Source organism: Conger conger, chromosome 17 (genome assembly GCF_963514075.1).
Source record: "Conger conger chromosome 17, fConCon1.1, whole genome shotgun sequence".
Taxonomy (NCBI): domain Eukaryota; kingdom Metazoa; phylum Chordata; class Actinopteri; order Anguilliformes; family Congridae; genus Conger; species Conger conger.
Window position 1 is genome coordinate 20,146,510 of NC_083776.1, and position 13,574 is coordinate 20,160,083.

Genomic DNA, 13,574 nt, shown 5'->3' on the forward strand with positions numbered 1-13,574 from the left:
ACAATGCGCAAGTCATTTCTCCGGAAGCACACCAGTATTCTGGGGCAAAGTGCCCAGGTCTTCTTCATAATCCGACATTGTAAACTGAAGGAGGTTATATATCATCTTGGCACAATTTCGCGAACTAAACTTCACAGCTGGCTAACACTTACACTTTGACGTTTCGATACGCAAGCCAAGCGCACCAAACACCCGCTAAAACACTGATTAAAACAATCAACACTTTGCCCCAGAACACTGGTGTGCTGCCGTAGAAACAACTCACAGTTGGGGAGTTACTGCAGTAAACAAAATAGTTCAATTAACATGTGTATATGTGTAACGCGTGTAACTGTAGCATTACATTTTGAAAGATATGTTGCTGTAGATTTTTTCGAATGTACATTTTTTGGTGGATTCATAAAAATAAAATAAAAAAAAATAAAATAAAAATAGGTCCATAGCTCCATTTTCACGTTGAACTGTGTTTCACTGAGATGTGATAAATATCACATTTTGGAGTGAACTGACCCTTTAAGAATCAGTCTTCCACAGAACAAATCATCAAAACAATGCACAATAGAATGTACTGGTTTTTATAGTTTATATTTTAAATATCTGTATCCAAACACACTCACCTCTGGTGAAGCTGTTGGGAGACTTACAATTGTATCTGCTACAATTCCCAACAATACTTGGCTTTTGATTTATTTTAGCCTGGTAGTCTTCTTTGCTGTGGAGCTATTGAGAAGACCCGTTGATCTTTAATGCATCTGAATTGTTTGTTTGTATTCACAAAGATGAACACAGGGGCTGTCTGCATATTACACAGATCAGTAGCTCTGCCCCACATCTGCAGAACAGTTATCAGAGAAAACATGGCCAAAATCGCATTTACTCCCAGCGAAGACACAGCAAAGCTGATTTGTGAGCTTGTAACATTTAGTTTGCTCGCTCCAGAGTTGTCCAGGGACGAAATTAGGAGAGTGCAGGTGTAGAGAGATAATGGCGTGCAGTGGAACGAGTGGCTTGTTCTTCCTCGGGGAAACGCAGTGGAAGCAGCAGCCAAGCTGTAAAAACCCCCAACTATGATAAATAAAGAAGCAAGATTACTGCGTTTTATTATTTTACAGTAATGCGAGGGGGATTTGGATTTTGCGACCATCCGTTCCGTGAGAGGCAGAGAAAGCTGCTAATGCTTCCATCTTCATTTATCTCATTAAACTCCAAATTGATCGTGTGCTTTACTTTATAAATGGGTTGAAACAGACATGTTTGGATAAGTACGGCACAGTGCTCTTCGTACATTCGTTGGCATTTGCGTCGGTCCTAGTTAGCACTCACTGTTCCTGTTTTTATTCTTATATTCTATAAAATACAATGGATATTCTGGATAAAATTCATATTGTATTTCCAGGTGTGAGTGTAGTTTTGCATAAGTATAATGTCACGCACACACAGGGGAGAGGAAGTGTGAGAGAGGTCCGTTTTAATAACGAGGAAAGGGCAATTAGCTGGTTGCTAATAAGGAATATACTGAGGGACCTCCTAAATGTCAGTTAATACATCAATAACAAGCTTCATGCAAACATAAAATAAACTCTCATACCTCATAAAGGATTAGTTATGGATAAATTAGGATGAATTAATTAATTACATCTAAATACAGACATAAAAAAATTGCCATCTCAAAATGAATCTTGCAAACAATGCATGACTAACTGTATTTATATTGACCGCCGTCTAACTGCGGTTTTAGTCTAGTTTTAGTCTGTTCATTATACAAATTGAGTGGCTCATTTTCATTGTAGAATTGGTCACTACGTTAAATTGTAATTACTTTCGTACAATGTTAAAACAAATCTCCTAAACAATCAACAGTAGATTTAACAGACAAGCTACTTTATTCGCTCAAACCATTAATTTAGGTCTATTTGACCAAGCATCTGATCATTTTGGTGGTAAGATTATTTGCCAAGCCATTACTGTACATTATAGATTCCCTTTAAATGCATTTGACATAAAATGGTGGCATGGTGGACATTTAAATTAAGTGGTATGTTCTTCATACCATCCAATCTAAATTATATGCAGAGACGTCTCATTAGTATGGCATCCGTGCCAACCAGACCATAACTACACAGTAGAAAGCAATCAGCACATAGAAGTCATTGCTTGACACCTTGATAAAGGCTTGACTGCTAGTCTTAATGATGTGCCCTGTACCACCCATTGCTGAGGTCAAATGTGACCTTGAGGTACAGTTGTGTTCAAGAAAATAGCAGTACAACATTAGTAACCTGATGAACCACTGTTATTAGTAGTAGTGATATTTCTGCATGGTAAATACACTACTATATCTACAAATAAAGTAATAGAAAAACAACTGACCCAACTGTAATGACACGCATGCTGCTTGTTCTGAGTAATTGACACATTCATTGAAAGGGGCATGTTCAAAATAATAGCAGTGGGGGGGTTTAATTAGAGAATTAATTCATTCTGTGAAAAAACAGGTGTCATTAATTGTCCTTTATTAAGGAAGAAGGGAAGCAAATGTTTCATACATTGTTATAAAATATATTTCCTTCTGAATTGCTAAGTAAAATGGGCCGTTCCAAACATTGTTCGGAGGAACAATGTCATTTGATTAAAAAGTTGATTAGAGAGGGGTAAACGTATAAAGAAGTGCCGCAAATTATAGGATGCTCAGTAAAATGATCTCAAATGCTTTAAAATGGCAACAAAAACCCAAAACACTAAGAAGAAAACGAGCAACTACAGTTAAAACGGATTGAAGAATAGTCAGAATGGCAAGGATTCAGCCATTCATCAGCTCCAGAAAGATCAAAGATGATCTACAAATACCTGTAAGTGCTGTTACAGTCAGAAGACGTTTGATCGAAGCTAAGCTATCAGCAAGAAGCCCCCATAAAACCCATGTTGGGTTCGTATACCAGGGATCATGGATCAGTTCGAATACATCAAAATACAGAGATTATGTTGGCGTATGCCGAAGTGGAAATGCCCCTGAAATGGGTGTTTCAACAAGACAACGACCGCAAACACACAAGTAAGCGAGCAACATCTTGGTTTCAGAGAAAAAGGATTGAGCTAATGGAGCTTCCTGTAAAAGAATAAAGAAGACTTGATAAAATTTGCTAATGCTTTGATTTGGAATTTAATGTGTAATGTTTCCACTGCACTTGAAATATTGAACTAAGAACTATTCAAAAATATTTGCACTTTATTCACTTTTTTTAAACGCACTGCTATTTATTTGCACTCAACTGTAGATGGTCACCCTAACACCATTTCAAAGTTCATCATTAGTAATTTTCCCTAAAAGGCTCTGCTACCTGTTCAGAGTTGATCATTGAACTGACCATATTCCACCATGTTGTCATTTTGTTGGTTACTGTGAAACAGAAACTCAGATTCCGCACTCACCGTTTGTTACATACAGCATATTGTCATACTTTTCTCAGCTTTCCCTCTGTAAGAAAATACTTGTGAAGACTTGTTTCAGCCTGTTATATCATACCGTTAATTTCATTCTCATTACACTGTTGTTACGAAACAGTGTCATCTTTTTGTCATTTCCAACAGTCAGTTGGGATATTTCAGTGTTCTTTCTTTTAATCATGACTTTTTTTCCCCCTCTTTCACCTTTGGTATTGCCTAGTTACTAATTAAATTTATACTCTGAGGTGACACGAGTTTGGGAATTTTACCTTCATGCCATGTGGACTGTGGGTGGTGAGGAGTGATCCGTAAACCACGCTGGATTGCAAAATGGCTTCTTTCCATTTTCACCAGACATTTGTTTCAGGATGCAAACTGAAGAACAGGGATTCAAAAACAGTTTCTGAAAGTTCAATATAAAGGAAGTTCAATATAAACTGCTTGTTTCTGCATCTCTTTTTTTCCAAGAAACTTTTAGAGGACCCCAACCCACACCCCGTACCTTGGCATTGTAGTTCCCAGCTGGGCAGCAACAGTCTGTCAGGCTGTCCTAGCTGGGCATTGTAGTTCCCAGCTGGGCATTGTAGTTCCCAGCTGGGCAGCCATGATGGCCTGTACTGCCTGACAGAGGCAGTGGGAGGGATTTTAAAAAATTCTTATTATTTGGTGAGTGACATAGGGATGTGTGTCCAATTCCCAGCCTAATTTAGAATCTATAATTGTCTTCCCAACCATGTTCATGGAGCAACCCCCACCAAACAGGACACACTGTTTCAAACCAGTGCAGACCCACCGCTTTCCTTATAAACACGTGACTCTGTCCTAAACTCAAACAGAGTGGAATCAGAAAAAGACCACTCCTATGCAGCTCCATACAGACTATAGCCTTGTCCACTGTACAATTGCGTGTCACCTCCCATGGGGGCGATTAGCCCCAGTTGGCACTGGCACTGGTCTTGCATACAGACTCAGGGAAGATAAATATTTGGGGGTGTAGCTGCCACAGTGGACGTTAAAAACGGCTTGTACTCGGAAGAGCCGCATTCCGGCAGTAATTCCCGACGCGGAGGCCGCGTGTAAAACTGTTCTGTGAACCCGGAGTAATGGAAAAGGCGGGAACGGGATCTCAGAGGGCCTGCGGTGCCCGTCCATGCGTACACACCGGGCCCGCGCACACGGAATCAGCGTTTCCCATCTCTCCCCGGGCTCCGGACCCCGAGCAGCCGGCGATCAAGAGCGGAGACGCTCCCTCAAATCCGCCATCCACTTCACCCGCGGAGAGGAGGGGGGGATCAGGCGGGTATCAAGCGCCAGATAATTAGCATTCTGCGGAGGCAGCCGGGTAATTGAAAAAAGGAGAGGGAGGGGGCAGAACCAATAGACTTTCCCCGAGTGTTTGTATTTGCTGGCCGAATGCGTCTGACATGAGGGACACAAGTGGAGGACAGGAGGGCTCTCCTATCGACAGAGCGACGGAGTGAGGGAGCTGACCTTCAGCCGATGCGTATCGGAGGCTGCGCTGCCCCCACCGTCTGCGTGTGTAATGAGAACGGGGACGCACACTCGTCTGCAATGCTAATGCCTGGGGGTTCCGGGACCCTACCACAACACACAGGCCAGCTGACACGTCTGGCCCCCCGCGGAGCCAGAGCGCGCTCACGGGTTAACGCCTATTATTTCACACTCCCGTCTTCTAACCATTAATCACACACGCAAGAAAAAGAGATTACAATTTCATCTGACATACTTTTCTGAGGCATTTCGTTTCACTGACCTTGATCTACTTTTACCATTTACATGGTAGGTGGTTACCGCCATCCATTAAGTGGATGTTATATCATGGGATTGACAAAAGGTAAAAAGCCACAACATGTCCTTCCATTTATTTTTTGGGAAAACGCAAAAGGATTTGGGGACTCATTCTCGAAAGGAATAAAAGAATTATGAGTTTAGTGAGTGAGTATAATTATATTCAAATATCATCTGCTGGCCAGCAGAATTTATATGCATTTCATTTTTCTAAAGTGGTCTTCCCTTAAAAATGAGAATATTCCTGAAACTGCAGCAACTATATCTAAAACAAGGAGGGAAAAACCTGAAGTAATATGTTACGCGATTTATTCGCTTGCCACGTTACCTTCTCTAGGGAAAATTGCAAAGATAGCTATAATAAAACGTATTCCACACATCTGGATAGTCACTGCAGAAAATAGGAAAAATGTAAGAATGGACTCACCCTCCAGATAGCTGAGATTAAACTGCTCAGTGAAAAGCAAAACTTACAAGGGGATTCCTAAACTGTTGGGCCCCAAGTTTAATCATGGGGTCACCTAAAATATTTGAAACTTTGGGGGGGAAAGTTCATATTTTTTTGTCTCTTCAAAATACAGCCTGTGAATGCTACTACAGGTACAGTAAACGTGGAACATCAAACAACATCAAAACAACCCTATAATAAAGCAGTAAACACAAAAGGCCAGTGTATATCACCAGCAGTCACAGCTAAAGGGTGTTGTTAGGCGTGAGATAATTACAGGTATTGCAACAGAGCCATGCATGTGTGTGGATGTGTACCAGGCACAGTGGACTTATTAGTTAGATTTATTGGCACCCTTGATGAATATGTATGAAAAGTGCTGTAAACAAAAAATAATACTTTAAAAAGCTTTATTTTCCAACATGCGTAAAGCAGTGTGCATTAACAATTCCATGGAATCTGTCTTTTTTTAAATAAAAAAACATTATTTCCCCCAAAAAACGGTAATACATTTATTGGCACCCCTGGTTTAATACTTTCTATTATGAGTATAATTTGGAGGGATTTCTGACCATTCCTCCATGCAAAACTTTTCTGAATCATTGATGCCCCCCCTCTTCAGTTCAGACCACAGGTTTTTCATGGGATTTAAGTCTGGAGACTGATGTATGTTTGGAGTCATTGTCCTACTGGACAATCTATCTACGACCAAGTCTCAGCCTCCTAGCTGAGGCAACCAGCTTTTCTGCCAAGATTTCAAGGTACTTTGTTGAATTAATTGTGCCATTGATCTTAGATAGTGCCCCTAGACCACGGGCAGCAAAACATCTCCAAAACATCAATGACCTACCGCCATATTTGAAGTAAGTATGAGGTGCTTCTCCTTGAATGCATTCCATTTTGTAGCCAAACATGTCGAGGGTGTATATGGCCAAAACGTTCAATTTTGGTCTCATCTGACCATTCTCTTCCAGTCATAATTTCAATGAGGTTTGGCAAACTCAAGATGCTTGGTTTTGTTTATTGGGCTCAGTAAGTCTTCGTGCCACCCTTCCAAAGAGCTTGCTGGTAAGGAGGTGACATTTTAAGGGGGTTTTCTTAGACTTGGTGACCCCGAGGCACAACCAATCTCTACAATTCTTAATATGCAATCCTTGGGTTCCTGATGGCCTCCCTCACCATCCTTCTTCCTGTCCGTGGGGATAATATGCACTTGTGTCCTCTTCCTGGCAAGTTTACAACCATTCCATATGTTTTACAGGTTTTTATTATTGCCCTTACAGTGCTAAGTGGTATGTTTAACAGTTTATGAATTTTTTTGTACCCATTACCAGACGTGTGATGATTAACTACCATCTGCGTCTTCTGAATTGATAGTTCTATGACTTTTGGCATGCTGTGGTTGACAAAGGGATTTTGCTTGTTTTTATACTCCAGTGGAACAGGAATTGATGGAATGGCAAAATATAGTTCCTTTAGTCTAAGATTGACTAAATTAAGGAAAATTGTATAGCCAATTTCACTTTGTTTGATTTTATTTATCATAATTGTAATGGGTGCTAATAATTTTGGCACCTGTGGTTTTCAGAAAAAAAAATTGATTACTAAATAAAAAAAATGAAACTGAAACGTGAGTTTAATTGTAATGCATTGAAATAAAAGTATATTGTTTTCCCGTATGTTTGATCATAAAATATAGATCGTCCATGTTATTTATTATATGCAGCCTCTTTTTTCAACATTCTTATTAAGGTTGCAAATCATTCTGGAGCCCACTGTATGTGTGCGTACGTGTACAATATATATAGAACAGTATCCACCAAACACCAATTTCATTTGCAACAGAGAAGAGAACACTCCGGAATGCTGGCCTTACACTGTCCAATCTCAGTGTTCTTTTGCCCACTTCAACCTTTTCTTATTTTTTTGCCAATTTCAAAAGTACCTTTTTTTCTTTGAAACATTCCAGTTTATTCCATCCTGTGAACTGTTACCCGACCTCCTCTGCCAGTGCGGAGGGGCGCAGAAAGCGCGTCCTCCGAGCGACGGCCGTCGTGCCGAGGCTGGCTGTCGCGCTGGCCGACCCGAGCACGGGCGCAGCTGTCACCGGCAGACAGCAGGGCCCGGATCACCCACAGCACACAGAAGCCACTAACGCGCGGAAGGTGGGATCCGTCTCCTGACTCGATAGGCCTCTCCCTCCGCGCCACTGCGGCGTGTCACGTGACGTCCCCGGGGAGGCCCGGCCACGGCGAGCGATGGCATAGCGCAGATTCGATTTTGGACTGTCGCTGCACTCAGACCCACTGCTTTAACCGCATTAGCCAGCCAGAAGCCCGGTAATGTTGTGGCGTACTGTTTCACTTCATGCCATTTGCCCTCGGTTTGACAAGCATTTTCCTCAAAAGCAATTAGCATTATTCTGCCATCACTTCAGCCGTTTCACAAGCTGCAGCTCAGAGGTGATCTAAGAAAGCCTTTAACTAGGTGCTGGGTGGGAACGCTAGAGCAGTCTCTCGTGTTCGATAAACAGCGAAAAGGTATGCGACTCGCCATACGCGCATCTTATCGTCGAGTTTCTGCCGATAAGGGCGGTGCGTCACTGAAAGCCGTGTCAATCACTTCACAAGACTGATATTTCACAGTGGAATCCATCAGAACTCAAACGCAACACTTCAAGGCTTCAGCGTCATAACCGTGGCAGCAGAAGATGAAAACGCAGGTGTGGAAAACAGACTGTGAAACCCTCACGGCCATATGTACACGCAAGATAAGTACGTACGCAATCAGTTCATTCTAAATCCCACTTAACTCACCATAAACATCACACTGCTTATCATCAACGATCTTGCACAATTGGCTGCCTCGTGGCTAAGGTACACGACTGGGACCCATAAGGCTGGTGGTTCAAGCACCAGTGTAGCCACGATAAGATCCACACAGCTGTTGGGCCCTTGAGCAAGGCCCTAAACCCCTAATTACCCCGGGGGGGGGGGGGGGGGGGGGTTGTACTCTGCTTAGTCTAATCAACTGTAAGTTCCTTTGGATAAAAGCAGTAGCTAAATGACATATTATTTTATATTTTCATCACTGTAATCATCATAAGCCAAACATTCTTGAAATTTGCATGCTGTATAAGAAATAGAGGACTCAAGAGTTACTTTGGTGTGAGCAGTACGTCAGAGACACGCTCAAAGACGATGGGGCACATCTGAATGTACATAGCCTCAAATCTCCATTAGCGACAGTGTTCACGTAATCATATAATGACTGGCTTTTAGTCCCCAGCGATTGCTGTGATTTCACATCCACGGCTGGGGAAAGTGTTTCCGGAGTGGAGGCACGGGGGGGGGGGGGGGGGATCATATTGCTGAAGGAGTGAGCAATCCAATCGATTCACCCTGGAAATGGGTTTCCCCTGGTTCGCAGAGAGCAGATGGACATCCACAGTGAAACACTGTCGGGATAGATGACACGCAGCAGATTGCAGGGAGCACTGAAACAGTGTTCCATTTCCACGTGCGCTCACACCAGCTCTCTCACGTCCACAGATGGCCTGTGTTTGACAGGGCCCTGAGACACTCCACTGCGCATCTATCTGCACAACCCCCATTTTAAATAGACTGGATACGTACGTTGCACTGTGCAAAAGTCTTAGGGCCATTTTAAAAGAAATCCGTAAAAGAGAAGATGCTTTCAAAAAGAACACATTTAAAAAGTTTCGAAGTATCGAAAAATGATACTATACTGTAAAGAGCGGTAAACAGTTAAGCACTAAATCAAATCCATATTACTTTTAAACTGCATATATTCTCTTAGGTACCCTGTTCTGCAGTTTTATAACAAACAATAAGATGGTAGGTTGGTCAACAAACACTTAAATACTCCCAGGTCTGTGTGGATGTGTAACAGATGGCTGATGGATTGCATAGACAGATCAATGCATTATTGTCTCCCTGCTCTACTGTGTGAAGACCCACGTGCATTATGATGGGGGATATGCATCGACTTCAGCTGCAGGTTAAAAGCCCGCTACACCATATGCCTCCGTCTGCCTTTGTCACAGGGCAAACCAGATTCACACGAGCTAATCGATAGCGCGAAGAACATTCAAAAGGCTCCAAAATACCAGCCTCAGCGATAGATCAATATTTACAGGGTGGGATGCTGTTAGCCGGCGAAAAATAATTCCATCGCGGGTCACGTGGCGGAGAAATTCACCGGGGAGGAGCTCGACTCGTTTAGGTGATTCACAGCACAACCTTACTGCAACTCGGACAGAATCACAGCACTCTGTCATCCTCAGAGAAACACTCAGGGCCAGGCATACCCACCAGAGTAAGCAGAGCATCCCTCTGACCCACTACCATGCAGTCTTGGTGTACCAAACAAACCAGCTGAAATGGTGGCCACACTGTTTGGAGAAACAAGCCTCAGGATTCCCCTGAACACCCAAGCGTCTCACTGTAACTGCTGAACTGCCAAACATTGTTATTTATATATGCTTATGCAGTTATACAGCAGGATATTTATGGGTGCCGTCCAGATTAAGTATCTTACTTAAGGGTATGGAAGTGCCCCACTTGGAAACCGAGATCTGTTGCGATAACTGCTCTTGAGATATCCGTTTACACCCGGCTGACGTCACTACCTATAAAACGAGAAGGCATGAAATAAAAGCCTTTGAGCCGCAGTCAAGGATGTACGTGAAAATTTATAGATACTCTCCGCAAGTCCACCAACATTAATGGAGAGATGGCACAACTATTGCTTCTGTTTTTCAAAGACCCAAATCCACAGCTCCACGTTGAGGGAACAGACTTCAGAGACGCACGTAATCGCATTGAACAGAATTGGGTCTCGAGGATAAGAAAAGAAACCACAGAGTCGAATCCCAACACAAACGCAGAGACAGAATATGCCGTTCGGGTGATTGCGCTGTCACGATTAATCTACGCATTTTCAAATCTGCAAAGGGCGGACAGGGACCTGCATGGTGCTCCATTCAGTGGCATTAAAAAGGATAGAAGCATTAGCACAATTCAGTAATTCAGTACGCTGTGCCATTCATAAGCAAGACAAAGCTCCTAGTGACAAACAGCCCTCTCCCTCATGGCCTGGTGGCCATGCACTGCCCTCTCCCTCATGGACTGTTGGCCATGCACTCTGCACATTACGTACAACGCAAAACCATATCAAATCATTCCCAAGCAAACACATCGTCGTGTCAAGGACTATCACTACATTCTCAAGTGAATAATGTGCTCGAACATCCTGTACACGTATGTATGAATGTGCTATTGTATGAAGGGAAGACTACACACGTTGGGTGCATGGATTTATGAATTAAAGCAGAAGCCCACAAAAAGAAAATGCATGTCATTTACATTTTGAGCAAGCCTCAGCGTGTGGATTTCACTTCTGCTCCAAACAGGCCATGTAGGTGCATAGGCTCGACACAATAGCACTAAGTGGCATGAACAAATAATTCAAATTTGTTTTGTTTCCTCTAACAAATTTAATTACAGTGTTTTCACACTGATAGCTGTTAGAGGAATTGCTTTTTGTATTAAAATAAACTCCCAACCGAGAGCCAAAATATTACGTACTGTTATAGAGGTATCGTTGTGTTGGCCGTGTTCTTTTCCACGAAAGGGAAATAACCTAGTCTACCACGCTGCTGCCTGAACACAGGTTTGGTCAAAATGAAATAAATAAATAAACGGACCCATCTTCTTAAGGTCACACTCCGGACTGCCCTTTTGAGCAACCTCATTTTTCCGCTACATTTTCTGTGGCCTTTTCTCTAATTCAGCCACTTCCCCTATCCTGTCTCCATAATAGCAGAAATCATGAAACAACATTTTACCCCAGCTTAGACACAGGCACAATCTACCACATCTACTACAATCAGATTTTTATTGCATTGCGACCTATTAACTCTGACATAAATAAAATATAAGTTCACTACTGCATTAGTTATGAAGCTCAGCAGGAGAATAAAACACATGTACATATATTTTTTAGTCTACATAAGATTTTATTGCAGTTTCCTGTAACCTATTTCCCCGTTTATCTCTCAGAGTTAACCGGGTGTGAGTCTACAATTCCCCACAGAGTGACTGGAGTCTGCTTGTTACCTGAAGAAGTGGTCCCCATATTGATGCCACTCTCACACACATATTAATCATACTGACACCTTCCTCGCATTAAGCAAAGAAAACATGCGCTTTGAATACATAAAGGGCAGATCTGGTTCAACTAGCAAAACGACTATACGTTACAGGTATACAACACAGAGTTTTTTTGGTCTTTTATTGTTGTACAATAAGAGGTTTTTTTTTATATTTTTCTTTTCTGAAAACACTTGAAGGAGCCTGCATGCATATTTTTAGATGACAGAAACTAGATGCATCATGAGACCAACATACCCTGATAATGTACAATGCATATGCTATATTTGGCATGTGGCATCAGCAGAAAACTGCAACACAATAATTCAAAGAATATCAGCGACTTGTTCTTGCACAACAAAATGGTAAATATCAAACTCGCAAATTTGTTGTCATTAGCAAAATGCTCCGTCAAAAAATGTTCTCGGTGAACAAGATCGATTAAACCAGATGAGTTGGTCCTCAATTGATTAATGAAAAATGTGAAACATCAATATGGACGCCATGTTATAAATTAACTTTTTTAATTGCGGTCAGTATGTCTTCACGGCAGTAAAAAAGGGAAGAAAATCAAACAGCCTTTCCCCTCCAGCTCCTGCATATTGAGAGTTAATGTTCCATGCACAGAGAGTTACAACTAATAACATCCAGAGTCTACAGTGAGAAATGCCCCATAAAAGCTCAAATACTTTACCCAAATGTTATCTCCATCAGCCCATCTGCCCTGAACAAGAACAAAGCCACAGGCAAAAGCAGTTCAATTTGACAGTGTCTGTGGCATTTTCACAAAAATAGCCTCTGCTCGGGAATAAACACGGTTCAGCATACTGTGGATGCAGCACATACAGTCTCAGCCGGAGTCAGTGGAATCGGGGTTTTAACTTGTATCGCAATCTTCTGGTCTCAAGAGCTAGCCACAACTGCCCACCTGTCACCCCTTTACTGCGGGGCTCGCGGATGCAAATCCAGTCCAGTAAATCCCCTCCAGCCCTCTATAATTCATCCCTTGAGGACGGCGTCCCTCTGCAAGCCTGTCCTCTATCCTTTTATCTACTTTCCCTCCCTTGCGCAGCACGCGTCCTGAAGTTAGCACCGCCGCCGCCGTTATATTTGGCGGATTCTCCGCGATAAGACCGCCCACGCGTTCGCCTTCCTGACTCCCGGTCACCGCGAGCGTGTGCACTGTCCGCTCGCTCAGCTCTGCCCCAAAACTTGCCTTGCGCAATCTCACTCAGGCTACAGCGCGCCACTTCACTTTCTCCCTCGTACGGAGGAGAGGCTCAAACCCGGCAGAGACACCCAGACCACAACAACAGCGACGACAACAACAACAACAACAACAACAACAACAACAGAGACAGAGACAGCGGCGTAAACGGAAGGCACCGGACCGAAGCACTTCCTCCCGCTCCAGCAACTCAACAAACCAAGAAGAAGAATAGAGAGGGCAGCGCAGAGACTCACCTGTGCTGTTGCTGCTTCCCGCGGCTGTGCGCACTTGTGAATGAGAGGAAGCGAACGGGCGAGAGGGAGGGGGAGAGACAGAGAGAGAGAGAGAGAGAGAGAGAGAGAGCGTAAGTAGAGGAGAGGAGCAGACAGCTGCTGCTGATGTGCCAGGGCTGTTGTTTCCTGCGCTCTCCTCACTCGAGAGATGCTCCAGTGTGCGGAGGTGGAACTTCTCCTCCTAATGACATCGCCTT

General features: G+C 43.0%; 1 protein-coding gene across 1 annotated transcript in view; it reads right to left on the reverse strand.

The window, feature by feature from the left end:
- The window catches only part of thsd7ba (thrombospondin, type I, domain containing 7Ba), a 174,360-nt gene extending 161,002 nt beyond the window's left edge, over positions 1–13,358 (reverse strand). Inside the window, exon 1 of the mRNA XM_061226317.1 lies at positions 13,339–13,358. The gene's annotated coding sequence lies outside the window, so the exon portion shown is untranslated. The remainder of the gene's footprint in view (positions 1–13,338) is intronic.
- Positions 13,359–13,574: the final 216 nt, after the last annotated feature.